The sequence below is a fragment of the Protopterus annectens genome, chromosome 13.part0, assembly GCF_019279795.1.
Source record: "Protopterus annectens isolate FY-2018-M chromosome 13.part0, PAN1.0, whole genome shotgun sequence".
NCBI lineage: Eukaryota > Metazoa > Chordata > Ceratodontiformes > Protopteridae > Protopterus > Protopterus annectens.
In genome coordinates this window covers 136,652,892-136,675,139 of record NC_056747.1, presented here as the reverse complement: position 1 = coordinate 136,675,139, position 22,248 = coordinate 136,652,892, and the positions used below count along the sequence as shown (strand labels likewise).

At 42.7% G+C, this 22,248-nt stretch overlaps 1 protein-coding gene across 5 annotated transcripts in view; it reads left to right on the top strand.

The window, feature by feature from the left end:
* The window catches only part of LOC122817661 (calcium homeostasis endoplasmic reticulum protein-like), a gene marked incomplete in the record, with an annotated part of 1,194,300 nt that overhangs the window by 333,528 nt on the left and 838,524 nt on the right, over positions 1 to 22,248 (top strand).

Below are 22,248 nucleotides of genomic sequence, written 5' to 3'. Positions count from 1 at the left end.
AGACTTGGCACTGAAATGCATTTTATTCTAGCAACATTCCAAGATTATGCAAGCAGTGCTTAAAATGTGTCCCTGGTTTTTGGGCTTTTGTCCCCCCACCCATAAATTTTAGCTTTTTCCAGATTTCTTGTGCTTCAAAGTTGAGAGATACAGTTGAGTGCATTTTACAAGGAGCTGAGAGCTTGAAGGGAAGTTTAGTGCTGCTTATGCTGTGTCTGCCCGCATTGTTAATACACAACAGGTAGTGTACTTGCTTTTGATGCAGAAGACTGTGAGTTCTAATACCACAGTATATAGGTGCATTACTGATACTGTACTGTTTTGTACTTTTAAAGGGGGTGGATGATGCAGTCCTGAGAGTGTCTTCTTTGGCAGATATACCTACTAACGATGAACCTGTTACCAGTTTGCCATCCATTCCCTATTGCAGTATTACTAGCTTATTTTCTTAACGTAGCATCGGTAATTTATTCCTCAAGAGCAGCAGGCACTTTATTTGTAGATGAAACAATGAAATATAAAGTTGTGTGCTAGCAGCAACCTCTTCATTAGTTACAGATCTCATTAATGCAGAATTATTTCGTTGACTTTTACTTATGCAAAGATTGTGCATATTTACTGATACTAGCGGATTGTAGAAGTTTGAGTAGCCTTTTATGACAGAAATTTTCTGAATTGGGCAGTTTTGACATTATTGGTGCATGCATTTTGTTTCATTGTTTAGTGGACAAATGTTCAAAACAATATGTTTAAAATGCTGTCTAGCAACTGCACTGTATTATACAAGGAATACAATTTAATACAATCAGGAAAGTGTATCAAAAAACACATGTATGTTTCCTGTGCAAGGGGCCTATGATTTGAAAACGGCCCAAAGTTAATCTTTATCTGCCACTGGCCAGAAGTATTTTCTTTGAATGTGGGTTTCGATGCTGTTTCAATGAATGTGAGTTTCAAGAGCAGACAAGTTTTAGTGCTGTCTCTTTTCATTATGAAACTGCATTGCTTTGTTTAGCAGATGTCTATTAGTATTTGTGCTATAAAATGTAAAATAAAACTTTTAAATGAAATCCAAATCATCGTAGAAGTAAAGCAGTATGCACATTACAGTGTTTATGGTAAATGGGGCGAAATAGCCTAGTAATGGGACATTGGAATAGCTGCAGTGGGAATCCCCATTCGACCATGATTTTGTGAGGGGGAAGGGCGGCAAACTCGGCCCTGGCTGGACTATACCTGTCAACTGTCCAGATTTTTGCAGAATAAATAGATTTTTGCTTCTTATTTTTGGTTTGTTCCTAACATTTGTGGTTTTCTGGCAAATCATTTAGGAATGAAGTCACTAAATGAGACATTGAGTTTCAGACTTCACACCCTTCAGAAAAATGCATGCTAAAGCAATACCTGTTATTCTGTCAACTGTCTAAATTTATACAAGAGCAATTTTTAGTACTGTTTGTATGTTCCCCCAATATATTTGGCCTTGCCCAGATTTCCTGCGTTGAGGTAGAGAGGTATGAGCGAATAAATCAATTTCATAGAATTAGGTATAGCCAAACCTCTCAACTGTCCCCGATTTTGGCTCAGAATGTTGCTCTCCCCCTAGTAATCCCTCCGCAAAATGGCAAATTTGGAAGAAAACTTGGAGGGTTTACAATTAATAAATAATTGTAATGATCAGAGTAATAGATTACGTTTAATTTCAGAAATGCATGTAGATACTCTTATTTTGTCAGCTGCTCAAGTTAACAGTACAAATATTAAAAGTGTCCTTTCTTTGACAGGTTCCCAGCTGTATTGTGTGACTATTTTATATTTTTGCGTCACATTTTTGGTCCGTTTTTCATAAAATTGTGGTTCTCTGGCAAATTAGTGGCAAATCATTAAAGATTGAAGTTAGAAAATAATGACACATTTGAGTTTTAGATTTCATACCCTTCAGAAAATTCATACTAATGCAAGACCTACTATTCTATTATCTTTCTAAGTTTATAAGAGCAATATTTAAAAATGGTCCTTATTTTTGGGCCTTTGTCCCACTTCTATTTATGGCTTTGTCCAGATTTCTTGCTCTGAGGTTGAGAGGTATGACAAATGTGTCAGGGCCATCATCGTCAGCCAGAGACCTTTCAAATTTTGACATGCTTGTTGCACCCCACTCCCCCATGTAGTGACTGGATGTGTCCAAGCAAGGCAAGGAGCAGTTATGCAGTGTAGATGTGCAGAGTATCCTCCCATCCAAGGTTGAGACGAGTACTACAGTGGCTTTTCATCTGTCCTTGATTTTGCAGAATGTTCTGGTTTTCTGTCATTTTTATGCTGTTGATTTATGCCTCCTCTTATTCAGAAAATGCATGTTGTTGCAGAGCCTGTTGCTCTGTGTTTAAGTAGTAATGCTTTAATGACCATCAGATAAGCTTGTCTGAGACTGTAAGATGCAAGTAAGCTTTAATAAGCATACTGTTAAAGAATTACCAACATTGAAAGCCTTTTTGTTGTTGCCATGCAGAGAATATTTGCATAACTAGATTGAAATTCATATGACAGTATTTGTAATAAAGGACAGGATTACAGTATTTTCAGAAGCTCATTACATTTGTTGGAGACGTTGTCGTCTTTGCAGGCTTTACCCATAAACTAAACAGAATGCCAATCTATCATATGTGGTCCATAACCTGTGCAGTATTCCTTTAAGCAATTTATCTTGAGCTTGTTTCTTGTTTGCTATTCATTTTTTACTTTGACCATGTTTTCCCCATGAAACAAGTAGATAATTGTTGTCAGGCAGCAGGTCTTTTTTGGCTAAGAAACATTTGTACAAGTGGGGTTATCACAGAGATTGCTACTTTAAGCATATTATTTTTATAAAGCTGAATATAAATTATAATTAGAACTGCAGTGCAAGGAGAAGTGATTTGAGTTGTTTTTTTTTTTTTATACTTGATTTTGTCTGGCATTCCAGTAATGTATTTAAAAAGTGATTTATTTTTTCGTGCCTCATAACCATTTTTGTTTCTATATGTTAAGTAAGCTGCATGTAGCCAATGCATTGAAATATGTTTTTTCTTGTACACTTAATTTTGTCTTGATTGGACTCTCATAATGATGGTCTGGCATCCAGTTCAGCATATTTAAAGTCCCAGTTTTTAGCATAGCCCCACCCCTTTCTAGTTGGCCCCACCCATTCAGCTGTTTCCTGCAAGCCCCCCTTTGATTTGAAGCCACCAGCCGCCACTGTCTAGATCTTAAGGATGCCTATTTCACATTCCTATACAAGAATCCCACAGAAAGTTCCTTTGCTTCAGGACAGGATCCAGTCCTTAATTTTCTATTCTGCCCTTTGGCTTGTCTACTGCACCAAGAGTGTTCACAAAGTGCCTGGTTCCAGAAATAGCTTTCTGCAGTACCAAGAGAGCAGACATCTATCCCTCCCTGGACAGCTGCCTTATACAGTCAGTAGATCCCTACAAACATCTCTAGGATTTCAAATTCACCAAGAACATCCTATTTTCTTTGGGGCTCTTATTGAACCCAGTCTGTTACTTCTCCTACCCAAAGGATTGTTTTCCTTGGGGGCCCTGCTGGACACCACTTTCCAGAGGGCTTTCTTACCTCCAGAAAGTGTCCTTCCTAACAGATTACTTTTAAAAGATTCAGATGAAGGATCAGATTTCAGCAAGGAAATTCTTAAGAGCCCTGGGGTACATGGCTTCATGTATCCTCATGGTCTCCCTTGCCAAACTGCACATGAGGAAGCTGCAGTGGTATCTCAGAAACATAGTGCTGGAGCTACCAACCCCTATAGGCAGAGATACCCCTCAGTTCTTGCTTCAAACTGGAGTTTATATGCTGGGCACAGACTTGCATCTGCAACACAGGCCTCCCCTTCATATTCAGTCCTCGGGGACAGACCCTTACAACAGATGCCTCAGAGGCAGACTGGGGGGCTCACTTCCAGAACCTACAAACCTAGGGGAGGTGAGAAATCCACTTCAAAACAGGCACATAATTTGGAAAGAACTCATGGCTGTACAAAAAGGCCTAATGGCTTTCAAAGAAAAATGGACTCCAGGCGTCCTGCTAGTAAAGACAGACTGCACCATAGTAATGCAGTACATCAGCAGACAGGGTGAACACACTAACAATGCAAATCTGGGAATCGGCAAATTCTGTGGGACTGCATCTCATGGCATATTACCTGCCAGGAGTTCAAAATGTCCTAGCAGACCGCCTCAGCAGGAATCTTATGGACCCTCACTAGTGGCTCCTGCACCCGGAGATCTTCCAGACCATAACCCAGTCCTAGGGGGGGTCCCTCAAGTGGATCTCTTTGCATCCAGACAGAATGCACAATTGCAAAAATTCTGCACCAGGATCAAACAGGAGTCAGCCTAGAAAACAGAAGCCTTCTCCTTTCCATGGAACCAACTATTCATTTATGCATCTCCCCATACCCCTAATAACTCGTGTCCTCCTCTAGATAAGGGAGGAGGGCCCAAGAACAATACTGATAGCCCCAGACTGGCCCCAGACAGCATTGGTGCTACTCCTTCTCCAGCTCTCCAACAAGGCATAGTAGATTCTGCATCAGAGGGTGGACCTACTCACTCAAAATGCGGGAAAGGTTGTTCACCCCTACCTGCTTACCTTTAGCTTGGCATGGATGATCCTACAATGGCCTACACAGGCGTCACCCTAAGTAAGCAGGTGCTAGACATCCTCAGGGAGTCGAAGACCTATCACTAGTAAATTTTACAAAGACAAGTGGAGATGATTCTCTACAAAAGATTGGTGCCAAAGCCATGGTCTAAAATGAAATGCAAAAAAAAAAATGCATTATTATTCCCTTTGGCAAAATTGAATTCCCTACAAATTACAATATTGACAGCACCCCCTAAGTTTCAACCCAGTGGTACAAGACTTGTGAACACAGGTTGATAGATGTTCTTCATCTCACATTGCTGCAGTCCTTACACTTGGGTAGTCCGCTGTCCTCGGTCAGCCCGAATATCAAAGTATAAGGCTGACGTCGGTCAGGGCGCATTTGACTGACGTCAGGACGTCAGGGTACAAATGCGCATGACCGACGTCATATCCTCAGTCTTTTTTGCCGCATGGTCCGATGCAGAAGCAGTATTGCAAGTGCCGGTTGGCGTTCTGAGATTTTTCGATTTGAAGTTTCAGACCGAGTTCAAAGTTGGCTAAGTACCCCGTTGGGGAATATTTTAGTTTTTTCTTGCCTCAGTCATTTACCGGATGTCAGAAAAAGTTAATAATTGCATTTCTTGTGGGAAACAGATACCGCATAGAGATTATCATACTTTGTGTATTCCTTGCTTAGGGCCTGAGCACGACGTTGTTGGTTGTCGCTCTTGTGCTAGATTTAATAAACGCACTATAAAGAGAAGGTTGGATTGTGCAAGGTTAGTCTTTGGGAAGCGGTGCAACTATAAAATGCCGTCGGATGCTCCGACGCCCGCTTCTTCAAAGAAGCGCAAGGACAAGGCAGTTAAGCCTAGGCTTGAAGAACCGTCTGTACCAGACGCCGGTTCTTTAGAGGTGTCGGTGGAGCCGGTGGCTCCACCGGAGGTTTCTTCATGTTCCCAGGGTGAGCCCTTATTATTGCAAGATGTGGCCTCTCAGGAGACTAGTCAGGCTGAGGGGGCTTCTCTTGTTACTATCCTCCCCTCCCTTCCTAAGGTGGCTAGGCCCTCTCCTTCTGTTTCAAAAGCTTCCCCCAGAGGCAGGCCAGGTTTTGCTTCAGTTGGTGTTACCCCTAGCTCTTCAGGTACTGTGCCCAAGAAGCATATGCTTAAAATGGCAGAAGATTTGATTACTTTGATTAGGGGTTCTATGCCCCCTCCTGATAAGAGACCTAGGGTGGAGCCTGAGCTGGGGGGTTTTGAGCAGGCTTCTGATGTTTCAGAATCTTCGTCTGAAGACTTGCAGGAGTACTCTCCTTATTCTGATTCTGATGTGGATGATTCTACTCCTTCTGCTACTCCTCCTGAAGATTTTTCTTTTTCAGAAACTCTTCATTCCATGAGGGAGCATTTTAAGTGGGAAGGTCAGGACTTCTCTGATTCCAGGAAAAGGCTTAGGGAATTTCTGTTTTTACCCCAGCATAGGCCTTTGGCTATACCTCCTGTTTTAAATGTAGTGGAAGATGTTTTTACAGAAGCTTCTCTTAATCCTGATTCTTTGCCTCCTGCTCCTGTTAAGCCGGATAGGTATTACAGGGTGCCTGAAGCTCATAAGTATCTTTTTAAGAGTCCTAGGGCGGACCCAGAAACTGTTAGCCAGGGGCCTAAAGGTGTTAAGGCTTCTGTTGTTAAGAATCCGGTTCCTGCAGACAAGGAGGCTAGGGCCTTGGATAGATGGGGAAAGAAAGTCTATACTTCTTCCACTCTTGCTATGAGGGCTCTGAATTGAGAGTTTCACATGGTGAAATACCAAAATTATCTCCTTTCACTATTGAAGTCTAAGGTTGATGCTCTGGCAGTAGGTATTGATTGTAAGGAGTTGCAAGATTTAGTGCATGTTTCTGAACAGGTGGGTAATTATTCTTTGCAATGTGGTTTTGATGCTGTACAGGCCTCATCTAGGGTGGCTGCCACTGGGTCAATTCTTCGCAGGCACGCCTGGCTAAGGGATCAGAATTTGTCTGAACATGTTAAAACAAGGATTTTAGATGCTCCTTTACAATCTGACGTGTTGTTTGGTCCTCCTGTTGAGACAGTTTTAAAGAAAATGGAAGACAAGGCTAAGTCTATGCAGACTGTTAAAGATTTTTTGCAGGTCCAGCCTCCAAAGTTTAGTAGAAATTGGCCTACTAAAGGGTGGACTTATCCTTCTTATGATTCCCAGTCTAGGGGTAGATCTAGACGTGGTAAGGGCAGAGCTCAGGGCTCTTTCAGGCCTAGAACAGGGAGTTCTCCTGCACAGGCTTCGGGTGAGGGCAGGGGTCAGTCCTTTCGTAAGCAGACCCAATGACCTACCTTTTCAGCTGCCGGAGCCTGCTCGTCTGGCAGCACCTTTGGGAGGAAGGTTGGCACTTTTTAAAGAAAATTGGAGTTTAATTACCCAGGACAGATGGGTATTGGATATCATACACCACGGCTACAGGTTTTATTTCCATACCTTGCCTCCTTTCAAAGGCATGCCAGATGTTCCTCCTCAACAAAGAATAGAGGCTCACAAACAGGTTTCTCTGTTGCTCCAACTAGGGGCCATACAGCTGGTCCCTCTGCCAGAAGTGGGCCTAGGATTTTATTCTCGCCTGTTCCTAGTACCAAAGAAGGGGAACACGTGGAGGCCAATTTTGGATTTATCTATCCTCAACACTTATCTGGACATTCCCAAGTTCAAAATGTTGACGTTGCAGCAGCTTTTACCTCTGCTGGGCAAAGATCATTGGATGGTAACTTTGGATCTCAAGGAGGCTTACCTTCATGTTCCTATCAGACTCAGTTGCAGAAAGTATCTGCGTTTTCGAGCTGGGACTTCTCACTATCAGTTCTCTGCATTGCCCTTTGGCTTATCTACTGCCCAGAGTGTTCACGAAAGTTCTGGCTCCAATGATAGCTTTCTTCAGACTAAAAGGAATACAGATCTATCCTTATTTGGACGACTGCCTAATTCTGGCTCAAGGAAGGGAAGAGCTTCTTCATCATTTGGAATATGTGATAGCAGTGCTAAGATGCCTAGGGTATTCTGTGAACGAAATAAAGTCCAGTCTAGTACCCTCTCAAGACATGTGCTTTCTGGGTGTGAGACTGAATACAGCATCCCAGATGGCCTTTTTAACCCCGGACAAACAAAAGAGTCTATCCCTTTACTTCCATCAACTATCTCATCAGTCCGGGCTGACTGCAAGGACAGTCCTTCAAGCCTTAGGGTTCATGGCATCTTGTATTCTGGTGCTTCCCAATGCCAAACTGCATATGAGGAAGCTGCAATGGTATCTCAAAAATGTATGGACTCAGCACTGCCAGGATCTGGACACTGTCATTCAAATAATACCTTGCATTCAGAAGGAATTTTTGTGGTGGGCTCAGGAATGTCACCTAAACAAGGGACTCTCTGTGACCCGGCCAGAGGCGAGTCAGATTTTAACGACAGATGCCTCAGACAAAGCTTGGGGAGCTCATCTAAATGGAAAGTGGATACAAAACAAGTGGCCTGTCAGACTACAACATCTGCATATCAACATGAAGGAGATGTTAGCAGTCCAGTTTGCATTAATAGCTTTCAAGGAATTCCTTCTTCCAGGACAGGTGTTGATTCTAACAGACAACACAACTGTCATGTGGTACATCAACAAGCAAGGGGAACATTCTTATCCTCTATGCAGGCAAGCAATGATTTTGTGGGAGACTGCTCTCAGTTTACAGCTCAATCTTCAGGCAAGGTTTCTGCCGGGAGCACAGAACTCCTTAGCAGATGTGTTGAGCAGACGAATTATGGATCCCCACGAGTGGAAATTGGATCCTCATGTATTTCAGAAATTGACAGTGTCATGGGGAACTCCAGCCATAGATCTGTTCGCTTCTCCGCTAAACCATCAGCTGCCAAAGTTTTGCACAAAAAGGTTTCATCCCTCAGCTTGGAGAGTGGATGCTCTTTCTTTCAATTGGAGCAATCTTCATGTGTATGCCTTTCCACCTCTGCCTCTCCTCCAAAGGTACTTCTGAAGGTCAGACAGGACAAGCCAAGGATGATTTTAATAGCTCCAGATTGGCCTCGACAGCACTGGTACCCATTACTAAGAAGTCTAGCCAGCCTCCATGGCCTTTGCCTTCGATTCCACACCTGTTGTCACAGAAGGACAGCCATTTGCTCAATGTCAAGCTTCACTCTCTGCACCTAACAGCCTGGCATATTCTGTTTTGAACCATAGTGGGCCTCCACTTCCTCAGCAAGTTTTGAATGTTATTTTGGAAGCTAGGAGGCCTAGTACAAGGAAAGTGTACGCAGACAAATGGAAGAGATTTTTGTTTTGGAGTGCAGCAAAAGATTTTGATGTTTCTGAGCCTAATTTGTGTGTGGCTCTTCAATATCTTACTGAGTCACTAGACAAAGGTTTGTCTTTCTCTTCTATTAAAGTTCATGCTGCGGCAATTTCAGCTCACTATGATTGCAACCCACCATTGTTTTCTCATCCTTTGTTCAAGCAATTTCTTAGAGGGGCAAAGAATATAAGACCCCCACGAAGAGCTCCTACTCCTGCTTGGGATCTCAATTTTGTGTTGGAGAAACTCACTCTACAACCTTTTGAGCCTGCAGCTACTGCTGAGTTGAAATATTTATCATGGAAGACTGCTTTTTTGTTGGCCATTACCTCTGCAAGAAGGGTTTCTGAATTACAGGCCCTTATGGCGGTTGAGCCTTTCTTGATTTTCCATAAGGATAGGGTATCATTACGTACTAATCCTTCCTTTATGCCTAAGGTGGTTTCTAGTGTGGCTTTAAACCAAACTATTCATTTGCCTACTTTTTATGCAAATCCCCAAAATAAAGGGGAAAAGACTTTGCACACTTTAGATGTCCACAGGCAGTTGCGTTATTATTTGGACAGAACTAAAGGGTTCAGGCAGTCTCAGCAGTTGTTTGTTTCTTTTGCTTTGAGTTCTCAGGGCAAGCCTGTATCGAAACAAACTATTTCTAAGTGGATTGGGTTTTGCATTGCTTTCTGTTATTCCCATCATGGCAAGGAGATTCCAGCTGGGATTAGGCCTCATTCCACTAGGGCTACTGCCACTTCAACAGCTTTTTGAGGGAGTGGCAACCAAGGATATTTTGGAGGCAGCTACTTGGAGTTCTGTGCATACTTTCTCTAGGCATTATCACCTGCCACTTTACTCTAAGTCCAGGGCTGGTTTTGCCACTGCTGTTTTGCAGGGCATTTTGGCAGCGCCTGCTTCCTTGTAGTTAGCCATCCTCCCTTACCTCTGCTTTGGGATTCTACCCAAGTGTAAGGACTGCAGCAATGTGAGATGAAGAACATAGTACAGTTTTGTACCTACCATAAATGTAGATGTTCGAAGATCCACATTGCTGCAGTCCAATTTACCCTCCCTCCTTCCCCTCTGTAGTTAGAGGTGGTTGTATGGGTTGGGTTGTACATTTTGTGTATATTGTATATATTGTACATATAGTTTGTGCAAGGGTGGTTGGTTGGTTGTTTGCTGTCTTTTGGTTTTGACCTTTATTTTTAGGGTCTTCTGACATCTGGGGCAAGAAAAGACTGAGGATATGACGTCGGTCATGCGCATTTGTACCCTGACGTCCTGACGTCAGTCAAATGCGCCCTGACCGACGTCAGCCTTATACTTTGATATTCGGGCCGACCGAGGACAGCGGACTACCCAAGTGTAAGGACTGCAGCAATGTGGATCTTCGAACATCTACATTTATGGTAGGTACAAAACTGTACTTTATCAAGTTTCCACAGTGGTAAGGAAAGCCTTCTACATAGCGCATGTCTTAAGTAAGGGCATAGCATTGAAGTCCAGGGATGTTACAACTCCACTGTATTTGACGGTCATCGGACCACTAAGAGTATAATGCACCTTATTGTATGTGCCTCTCCGGACATTTGCAGCAGCTGGAGAGACTTCGGAGGTTTCTCACTGAGAAAATACAGGGACTCCAGACCATGACCTATGTGAACAGGCTGAAAGCCCTGTCACTTTACTCAGTATGTTATAGGCTGTGGAGAGGTGACTGTGACAGGCATATAGGACTATCTCTGACCTTGCCCTGATGGAAATGCTGCACATCTGCAAGTCAAATGGCATAAGAGTCACTCGCTGTAGGGATCCCAACCTAGCTTATGATATTAACGTAGCATGCTGGAGAGACAGATACATCTCCCACACACTGCCACTTCTCTGGAATAGACTTTCCCCTTCACGTAAAACAGAGCTCCTCATTAACCCTATTCAAACGCAGCCTAGATAATTGGATGGGAGACTGCAGATTCGCCTCTGCAGTGGTACCCATGCCCCTCATGGACAGGGGGAGCCGGTGTTGGTCACAGACCCACTCTGTTTATAAATTCGTTGTGAGAACTACCCAAAAAGTACAGCTGGGGATACTTGGGATTAACATGGCTAGGCTTGTAAAGGTTGTAGGGCCGCTAGCCTAGTAACCTTCTATGAACCTCTGAACAAGAGCTACTCTGTGGGACAGCTGCCATTGAAATTTTGAGGAATATGAAGAAAAAGGGGAAGTTATGGAGGGTGTTAAACATATTTTTTTTTCACCCCCCCCCCTCCTTTTGCTAAGGTACAACAGCAACTAGGCTTGTAAATCCTGACCTTCACTATCTCTGTCAGATTTAAGGGATTCTAGTGAAGGGTATAAAGGGCCAATGTAAGGAGAAAGTAGCACGGAAAAAATTGAGAAGTCTGGTGGACCCCATGCGTCTTCAGCTCCCAGGGAGCAACCAGGACAAATATGGACTCACTCTCTTACTCTCCATCTTTCCCAACCCATCTTGAGATTGCAAGAAGACATTGAGTGGATCCAAAAGTTGAAAACACACTAGACTATTAAGTCATACAAATTATTTCCCAATATACTCAGTATCCCTCCTCAGCACATGTCCAAACCAACGTAATCTTGCCTCTCTGGCTTTGTCTCCAAACCTTCCAACCTGGGCTGACCCTCTAATATACTTATTCGTAATCCTGCCCACCCTTGTCACACCCAGTGCAAATCTTAACGTCTTTAACTCTGCCACATCCAGCTCTAACTCCTGCCTTTTTGTCAGTGCTACTGTCTCCAGCTCATATAACATAGCTGGTCTCTATACCCTCTTGTAGATCTTCTCTTCCACTCTTACTGGTACTCGTCTGTCACAAATCACTCCTGACACTCTTCCCCACCCAGTCCATCCTGCCTGTACACTCTCCTTCACCTCTCTTCCACACTCACCAGTACTCTGAACTATTGATCCAAAGTATTTAAACTCATCCACCTTCACCACCTCACCATTCCTCTATCCTCTCTCTCATTCACACATATATTCTGTCTTAGTCCTGCTGACCTTCATTCTTCTTCTCTCTAGAGCATATCTCCATCTCTCCAGGGTCTCCTCCACCTGTTCCCTACTCTCAGTATAGATCACAATGTCATCTGCAAACATCATAGTCCACGGGGACTCCTGTCTGATCTCGTCTGTCAACCTGTCCATCACCATTGCAGATAAGAAAGGGCTCAGAGCTGATCCTTGATGTAATCCCACTTCCACCTTAAACGCATCCATCACTTCCACCGCAGACCTCACCACTGTCACACTACCCTTGTACATATCCTGTACCACTCTTACATACTTACGCAAACCAGCATACAACAATGTAAAAAACACACAATAATACTTGCTGGAGCAAAAATAACGAAATTTAACAGTTCCAGTGATAGTCAATGCACAGACTAGGGTGGTATAATAAACTTTAATGTATAAAATCAAAATAGTGCAAAGCCAGCCTCGTTTAGCACTTTCATCCACTAAATTCTGAATAGTTCTGATGAAGTCCACAATTTAGTGGATGAAAGCGCTAAATGAGGCTGGCTTTGCACTGTTTTGATTTTATACATTAAAGTTTATTATACCACCCTAGTCCGTGCATTGGCTTTACCATTGGAGCTGTTACATTTCGTTATTTTTGCTCCAGCATGTATTCGTGTGTGTTTTTTACTCTTTCTTACTTCTCAGACACTCCCGACTTCCTCATACAATACCACAACTCCTGTCTAGGCACTCTATCCTATGCTTTCTCTAAGTCTACAAAAACACAACGCAACTCCTTCTGACCTTCTCTGTACATCTCCATCAACACTCTCTGAACAAACATTGCATCTGTCGTGCTCTTTCCCGGCATGAAACCATACTGCTGTTCACTAATCATCACTCCCCTTCTTAACCTAGCTTCCACTACTCTTTCCCATAACTTCATGCTGTGACTGATCAATTTAATCCTTCTGTAGTTACTACAGCTCTGCACATCACCCTTATTCTTAAAAATCGGTACCAAAACACTTTCTCCATTTCTCAGGCATCCTCTCCCTTTCCAAAATTTCATTAAACAATCTGGTTAAAAACTCCACTGCCATTTCACCTAAACACCTCCATGCTTCCACAGGTATGTCATCTGGACCAACAGCCTTTCCATTCTTCATCCTCTTCATAGCTATCCTTACTTCCTCCTTGCTAATCCATTGCACTTAATGATTCAATATCCCCACATCATCCAACCTTTTCTCCCTCTCATTCTCTTTATTCATCAACCCCTCAAAGTACTCTTTCCATCTGCTCAGCACACTCTCCTCACTTGTGAGTATATTTCCCTCATTATCCTTTATCACCTTTACCTGCTGCACATCTTTACTAGCTCGGTCCCTCTGTCTAGCCAATCGGTACAGGTCCTTTTCTCCCTCCTTAGTGTCCAACCTTTCATACAACTCTTCATACGCCTTATCCTTTGCCACCTCTCTTTGCCATGCACCTCATCTCCTTATACTCCCGTCTACTTCATCTCTCTGACAATCCCACTTCTTCTTTGCCAACCTCTTTCTCTGTATAGATTGGCTTCCTTTTTTTGGAGGAGAGCATGATGATCTTGGTTCTGTTTGGGATGGCACGATTCATGCACAAGTGGATGTGCTCATACAGTGCCTTAGGGTAGGATTCAGCAGTCGAACTTTCAGATCCTGTCTGCATGGGTGCCATGAAGTTTGTCACTTCTGACTTGAGTAGCATGAAGTTGGGTTTGGTGAAGGTTTTTTATGGAGGTTTCCTTACTGGGGGGTGGGGGGGTGGGGTGGGATGTGGATGTCAAGGGTGATTCAGAGCTTGGGAAGTTAGGCTTTGAGTGGAAGTGCCAGTAGTCAGGACACACTGTGGCGGTGATCTGCTTGGCACATCCACTATTATGGTAAGTACACAACTGTGTTATCCTTTCCCATCGATAAACACCTGTTTGTGTCCTTCCCTTACCATTGTTTACCTGTCATTTCAAAAATAATTGTAGCGCCTTTCCACAGCACCATTCCTTCCTGTTTTGGATTTTCTTTGGGTCATAGATGTGCTTTTATTAAGAAGTTATGTTTTGCTTCATTTTTGAATTGCATTCTGGCTTAAGAATGCGTTTTATTTTTGTGCATGCATGCACTCTGTTTATGGAGCTTTTGAAATGAGCTTGTAAGTTAAAGTAGTGCTTGTTGAGTGCTTACTAAATTAATGAATACATCACCACAGAAGCAGAAAGGCTACTTTAAGAAATGCATCAGATATGGTACAAGAGCAGATTGTGTCAACAAGCTTAGAAATAGAAATGAGAGAATGGAGCTTAAAGACTTGTGTGATGCTAGGTGATGCTGATACGAGCAGTGTGATTTTAGGATGCATTTTCTTAGTATTTTGACCTTCAAGAAGAGCAAGAGTTAGGGAAAAGTAGCAGATGAAAGAGAGAAGGTTAGATGTCCTATGCACATGTTGCAGTATTCATAACAGTAGGGAGTTGCTGCCTGCAGCATCGCATTCTGGCCAGTATAGCAAAGTCTTTGCTTCAGGAGGATACATGTGATGTCTCTTGTCAGGGCCATAAACCGACATAGGGATAAAGGTGACATCTGCACGCACCCTCCTCAGAATTTTCCTGCCGCAGTGAACGCCAGACTCTTGTTCGCCAGTTCGAAAGATCGCTTTTTCCGACTATCATTCTCCTACCGATTCAGATAAGTGCCCTGCTGGGTTTTTTCATTACCTTTGATTATTAAGTCTTGCATGTCCGCTAGAAAGGGGAAGTGCACTTGTGGGAGACAAATTACTCACAACGAAGTGCCTGTTTTGTTAAGGCCAGGACCACGACTATACGTCATGCCCTATTTGCAAATCATTCCTACCAAAAACCCTTCATAGCTGTCTCGCCGCACTTGAATTGTGTTTAGAAAATCAGACACTCAGAAGTCTTGCGTTTGGTATAGAAGGGGGGGGGGCAAGGCCCATCTGAAGTGCCGCCGAGGAAGAAGGCCAAGAAAGTTAGGCTGGAATCCCCACACTGCACCTCAGGCGTCTGAAAAGGTTTTTGAGGCTGATGAAAGCCCGGCAATCTTCCCAGATATCTGTTTCCAAGCCAGGCCCAGGAACCTCAATGGAAGCTGGGGAGGCGGGAACTTATAGTACGTTCCCTGAGGTTGCTCAGCCATCAGGTTCTGATGGCGGAGGGGAACCATGGCTCGGTCTTTCGGAGTGCCTTGCTCATTTACTTCCACCCAGGCAGACATCTGCTCTGATTCTGTCCCCACCAGTTACTCCCTTAAAGAAAAAGCAAAAAGTTAAACATCCTGAAACCCAACCAGTTCCTGAATGGGAATTTTTTTCTCTAAGCATTTTTAAGGCCTTTCACGCCTTATAGACACAACAGGCCCCACCAGCCCCCTCACCTCTACCTACCTTACAGGTATCAGAAAAAGAATACTCCTCTTCAGATGAATCCATCTCATATGAGTCCCAAATAGAATCCCCAAAGGATTTCATCACCCCAGAGGAGGGAGACTCCATTACTCCTGAGTCTCTGGGGGAAGAAATCACCTTTGGAGACGCAATCTCCCTTATGAGGGAACATTTTAAATGGCAGGTATCTGATGCATCTGACTCCAAGGAAATGTACTTCAACCTTTTACAAATTCATCAACCTTCTCCTTCAGCAGTGGCCCTCTTGCTACCTGCTTTCCAGGATGCCTTCTTCGCTGCTTCTCTATCTCCTGACTCTCAACCACCAGCTTCCAAAAGACCGCACTGATTCTGCAAGGTTCCTCAGGATACCCAATACCTCTTTAGGAACCCACCAGCAGACCCAGCAGTTATTGCTGTCACTGCTGACAAATAATCTAGGCAACGACCTTCGACAAAATGATTGACTTCAACAATTGTCTAAGGTTCTGCTGTCATTCTAAGGGAATCCAGTATCTGTCTGCCTGGGACGACATGGTCGACAGACCATGATGCTTTGCCAGAGATGGCCTGCACCTGTCACCCCTAGGATTCTGGATACTGGCTAAGGCTCTTGCTGACCCTGTAGTGCCTTTTTTAGGCAAGGTTCAAATGACAAATTCACCATTGTAACAGGAACAGGCAAGCAAAAGGTAATGCTACTCAATGCTAGAAGTCTAAATCTCAAAATGCATTCCCTTGAGGCACTCCTTAACATGGAGAACATTGATATCTGTGCACTGACTGAGACCTGGTTCAAGGATCCAGAGAGCACCTCTGCATTACCAGGCTATCACTCATGCCACACTTTTTGGCCACCTAACCTGGACCGGAACACCAAAGGCAGAGGTGTGTCCATATTCATTAAGGATATCCACACCTCGAGACTAGTTGCTCAGCATAATACATTTGAGGTTATCCAAGTGCAACTAAATCTGGGCAAAACTGCAATCAAAATTGTAGCTTGCTACAGATCCCCCACCATGCCCCTGGATTCCCACTCTTTTCTTGATATACTGGAAAATATTAGGGTTCAACCAACCACCCTAATAATGGGCAATTTCAACTACCCCACCATTAACTGGGAAAACTACTCTTGAACCAACTCCTTCGCTCAACGCTTTCTGGAATTTATAAATTCTAATGCCCTGGATCAACTTATCCACACACCCACCAAGGGCAACAATATCCTAGACCTAGTCATTACCAACATGAGTGATCGGTGTACCACACCTGAAGTCATCTCCTCGTTGGTCAGAGCCCGACCATAAGCTTATCACCCTAGATATCCACATCCCGCCCCCACCCCCACCCCCCATTGAGGAAATCACGGTAAACAATTTCTCCAAAGCCAACTTCATGCTTCTTAAGACCGAAGTGGTGAACTTCATGACACCCATGCAGATGGACAGTACAATTACAACTGCTGAATCCTACACAGATGCACTGTATAAGCACTTAAACGTGTGTATGGATCGTGCTATCCTAAACAGAACCAAGACGCTATTATCCAAAAAAAGGAAGCCAATGTAGTGGTACCCTACCATAAACAAACTCTACAACAGAAGGAAGAACCTGTTGCAAAAGAGAGTAAAATCCCATGAGTGGAGGAGTTCCCTGGTCAGCCTCAGTAAGAAGCTGAGATCCCTTATAAGATCCTTCAAAGCTAGCTACAACAACAAAATTGCCACTGATTCTAGGGACAACCACAAAGCATTCTATAGCTATGTCAAGAATCTCAACAGCAACACCCAGATCTGCTCTGAGTTGCAGCACAACGGCATGAAAATTACAGAACCAACTGATATTGCCAACGTCCTGGCAGATAGGTTCAGTGCTAACTTTACCCCCCTCTCACCCCCTAAAGGGCCCATAACTGTACAGGAAGAATGTAGAGTCCCTGTAATCAAAACTATGCAGGTAAAAGCTGCACTCTCTAAAGCCAAAAACACAGCATCCATGGGACCAGACAACATCCCAGGCTGCATTTTACATGAACTTCAGAATGAGCTGTGACTCCCCACCTAAGCACCATGTTCAATCATAGTCTCACATCAGGCTTTGTGCCCAGTGAGTGGCGCACAGCAACATTTATCCCACTCCACAAAGGGGGAGCTACCACTGGTCCCTGGAACTATCTCCCTATTAGCCTGACGAGCCTGGACTGAAAGGCTATGCAACCTATCATCATGGAAGTCCTAAACAAAGACATTGGTAACTGCCAAACTCTGGACCCCACCCAGTTTGGGTTTGTGAAGGGCAGGTCATGCCTCCTGAACCTGATCAACTTCTTTGAGACGGTCAACAAAGCTGTAGACAAGGGTAAGGTGGTTCACACAGCCTATCTTGGCCTCGCCAAGGCTTTCGACACCATCCCCCATTCTGGAGTTATAGCTAAACTCCCTAAATTAGGTATAAATCCCTACGTCACAAGATGGGTTGCCAGTTGGCTCACTGACAGAACCCACACTGTAAAAGTTGCAGACTCCAAATCTGACTTCAAACCAGTGACAAGTGGAGTATCACTGGGTTCAGTCCTGGGAATAACGAAGTTTGCAGATGACTACAAACTAGGAGCCATAATTGAGTCCCCAAATGATGTGGACATCCTACAAAAGGGCCTCACAGAGACAGATGCCTGGTGTCAAAGCCATAGCCTCAAGCTCAATGCCAAAAAGTGTATCGTCATCCCTTTTGGTAAGAAAACTCTGCCCATGAGCTAGCACATAGGTGGTAGTCTACTTAACACCAAAAATGTGATGAGAACTTGGGACCCACGTGAATAGTAGACCCTCCTTTGATAATCACATCGCCACAGTATTCAGGAAATCCTTCTACGCAGCGCACCTCATCACAAAAGGTTTCTCATCCAGGAAAAAACAGGTCATTGTTCCCCTCTACTCCACACTCATTAGACCCATTATAGAGTACAGTGCCCTTTTATGTACCTCACAAGAGATCTACAACAACTGGAAAGGTCGCAGAAATGCTTCACAAAGAGGATTACCAGCCTTAAACAGATGCCCTACGCAGACAGTCTCAAACTCAAGCTTTACTCCATCGCATATTGCCTACTCAGAGGCGATCTCTACCTGACATACAAAGCTATGTCAGAACCATAAATGTTGGACATGCTCCACTTAAAGAAATCCCAATCCCTCTGAGCTACACTCTCTATGGACCTAAACCTTGTCACTACAATAAACAGAACATGCTGAAGGGATAGATTCCTATCCCAGAGACTTCCCATACTCTGGAACAAACTACCTATCTATATCAAACAAAGCTCCTCATTAGCACTCTTCAAGAAAAATCTTTATGATTGGATGGGAAATAGGAAATTCACCCCAGGGATCACCTCTGTGGCTCTGCTCGACAGGGGCACAGGAAAATAATTTTCTTGGGTGGCGAAAGCTAGGGTACCTTTTTGGCTAGGCTTATATAGGCCCCAGGGCCAATAGCCTAGTACCTACCTATGAACCTAAGAAGTCTGTGTGTCAAACAAGAAATGTCCTGGTAGCAAAGAGGTAGTCCAGTAGAAGGTTTATCTGTAAAAAGGTGTTACCTGAGTATCAGAGCCAAAGCTGACTACTGTCGTGTCAAACACTGGGAGACATCCAGAATAAAAAAATATCAAAGTGAGGGACACTATTCAGAGTACATTACAAACATTTCTGGGGTTAGCCATTCTTAATGATCCTTGAGATTGCCATTAAGGAAATACATGAGCAGTTAAAGGAAGTTTTTTTTCACAATGAGAGGTAAGTGCCTGAAAGTTCCAGAGCAGTAAACAAATATTAAAGGTGATAAATTGAAGTTGGTGTACACTCGAATTTAGGGACTGATGAAACTATGGAAACAGGATTGGGAAGAGTTTTGTCACTCTCTGAAGATTTGTGAAGAGGTCTTGAGAAATGTGTCAAGTGGGAGCACGTTGAAAAGTCCAATATAAAGAATTTTTATTATTGTATTTTTCCTTTGTTAACCGGGTTAGTCCACTGGGCTGGGGCTCATTTTCAGTGGAGACCCGTGGAGAAATGCTCCACAAACACATGATAAAAAAGATGCCAAAAAATATAAATATATCATAAAACAAGTTATATTTCTAGTTTAAAAATATAAAAAAGGGCAAGATAAAAAGATATGAATAACAACATTAATGCCTTACCAAAATAAGAGCACTGGACAGCCGTTGACCCGAAAAAGAATTTATTAGTGACACAGCAAACCAAAATTAAAACTTAAATGCTGAAATCTCAAACAGTACGTTTTCGTCTGCAATTTCCTCAGAATACAAACCAAAGTCCAATTCCAACATTAAATAAGTTTTCCAATTACATTGGTTGCGTGCAGTTAACCTCATAATAAACCAATCAACATTGTTTAGTAACACATCCAACTTAAAACAGTATAAATAAGTGTAAATAAATATGAAATGTATATATGCAATGTAATTTGTATAACTAAGATGCAAAGTGCGCCATAAATGAACCTGTAATGAATAATAAATTCTGTCTGTAAATGACATGCTCCAATCGACAAGCCTATTAAAATGTCTATATACAATTGTGTATTGAGGTATATGTAAACAAATGCAAGTCTATCATGAAAAATATAAAATAAATAATAGTCTGATGGATACCTCAAAACATTATCAGATCTTATTTAAAAAACTTTTACAAATCCTGTTAAAAAATCTTATTAAAAAAAATAGAGGAACAACACTGTAAAAATATATATAAATATATATAAATATATGGTACCTGGTGAATATAAATTAGTGTAAATAAAAATTTGTTTTAAGTTATGTGAAAAAACATCCTCAATTAACCTTTTAGTATAGTTAGGCATAGCATCTATAATTTGGCAGCCCGTAACTTTAAAATTGGTGCCAGGGATATCATGTCTTTTATACCAGGCCACTTGTTGGCTTCTAGAATCAACTGCCAATGCACCTCATGGTATCCCAATTGTGTTACCCATGGCCCCCCTCTGTCATCCTTTTGGACCACCTCAATCTCAAAAAATTTAAGTAATGTGTGTCCACTAACCTCACTGTGTTTGAATAGTGCATTCTTTGCATTACCCTTTTTAATGTCGTATAGGTGTTCATAAATCCTACGCCTTAAACACCTCTCAGTTTTCCCCACATAAAAACATTCACAGTTCTCACATGTCACAAGGTATATTACCCCTTTTGTTTCGCAATTACTATAAACCGTTGCTGAAATATTTTTATTACGACAGGTAATATTCACCTCTGATTTAAGTATATGGGGACATTGTGGACACGCTCCACATTTGTAGGTTCCTACACTCTTAACTTTCTTTTTACCCCACCATTGCTTTCTAAAATATTTTTATATTTCTTCCTTTCCTATAAACAAATCTAATAGGTACATCAAAATGGAGGTCCAAATCCGATAAGGCACTAAATCTCCCCCATTCATCCTTAAGGGATTCTGTAATTACGTTACTGTCCCCATTCTAATCGAGCACGAAAACATTTTCGTACCCAATATTCTTATTTGTAGTCACTTCACCCCCTGTTTTAGCCTCTTCAATACCTAATATAGGTGCAAATCTATCATGCCTTTGTGAATTCACTTCAATAGTTTGCCCAATCATGCAAGCAGGATAGCCCCTTTCCAGAAACATATTCTCCAAAAGATTCACTTCCCTTGAGAAATCTAAATCCTCCGAGGTCATCCTGCTGCCCGTAATAAGCTGACCTTTAACAATACTTTTCTTTTGGGCAAATGGATGTGCGCTATTGAAATGAAGGAATGAATTGCATTAAGTATCTTTTCTGAAAACCTCAGATTTAAAATTTTTATTGTCTGTCTTTAGTAATTTTCACGTCCAAGTAATCAATAGAATCAAATCCACATTTATAGGTGAATTTCAAAAACTTGGCGGTAGAAGCAATGTATTGCATAAATTCAACAAACTTTTCCATCCCTCCCGTCCAAAAAATACAAATATCCAGAAACCGACAATATAAAACCCAATTTTCTTTATATATGAATGAAATATATAGTTATGTTCCCACCATGCAAGCACCAGGTTTGCATAGGTGGGTGCACACATTGCACCCATTGCCACTCCTTTTTCTTGACTATAAAACTCTCCTTCAAAATAAAGGAAATTATTCTTTAGTACTACTTCCATCAGGGTATTGATCAAGTAAATGTCCCTATCGTTGAACTTCCCGTACTTCCTAAGACCCTCTGTTAAAAATTCCAACCCTTCAACATGAGGGATGGATGTAAACAGATCCACTACATCAGTTGTTGCAAACATTACTTGATCAGAGAACAAATCGATGTTCATCGTGTTACCCTGCTGCAGTCATCACACTAGGGTTATCCTGCCATCAGGCGGTCCCGCAGTCGGCCCAAATTCCAAAGTCTTGGTCCGGCGTCTGTTGCTGACGCTTCTTCCCTGACATCAGAGCGCCAGGGGTATATCAGAGGCACCAGACGCCATTTTCTTCAGTCTTTCTTGCCGCGTGGTGCCCGAAGCAGAAGCGGTTCGCAAGTGCCGGTCGGCCGACACCTGAGATTTTCGAATCGAGTTTCAGTCCGAAGTCTTCAAAGTTAAGTACCCCGTTGGGGAACCTTTTCTTGCCTCAGTCCGATGTCAGAAAAAGTTAACAATTGCATTTCTTGTGGGAAGCAAATACCTCATAAGGACTTTCATTCTTTTTGTATGCCTTGCCTATGCCCAGACCACAATGTCACTGGTTG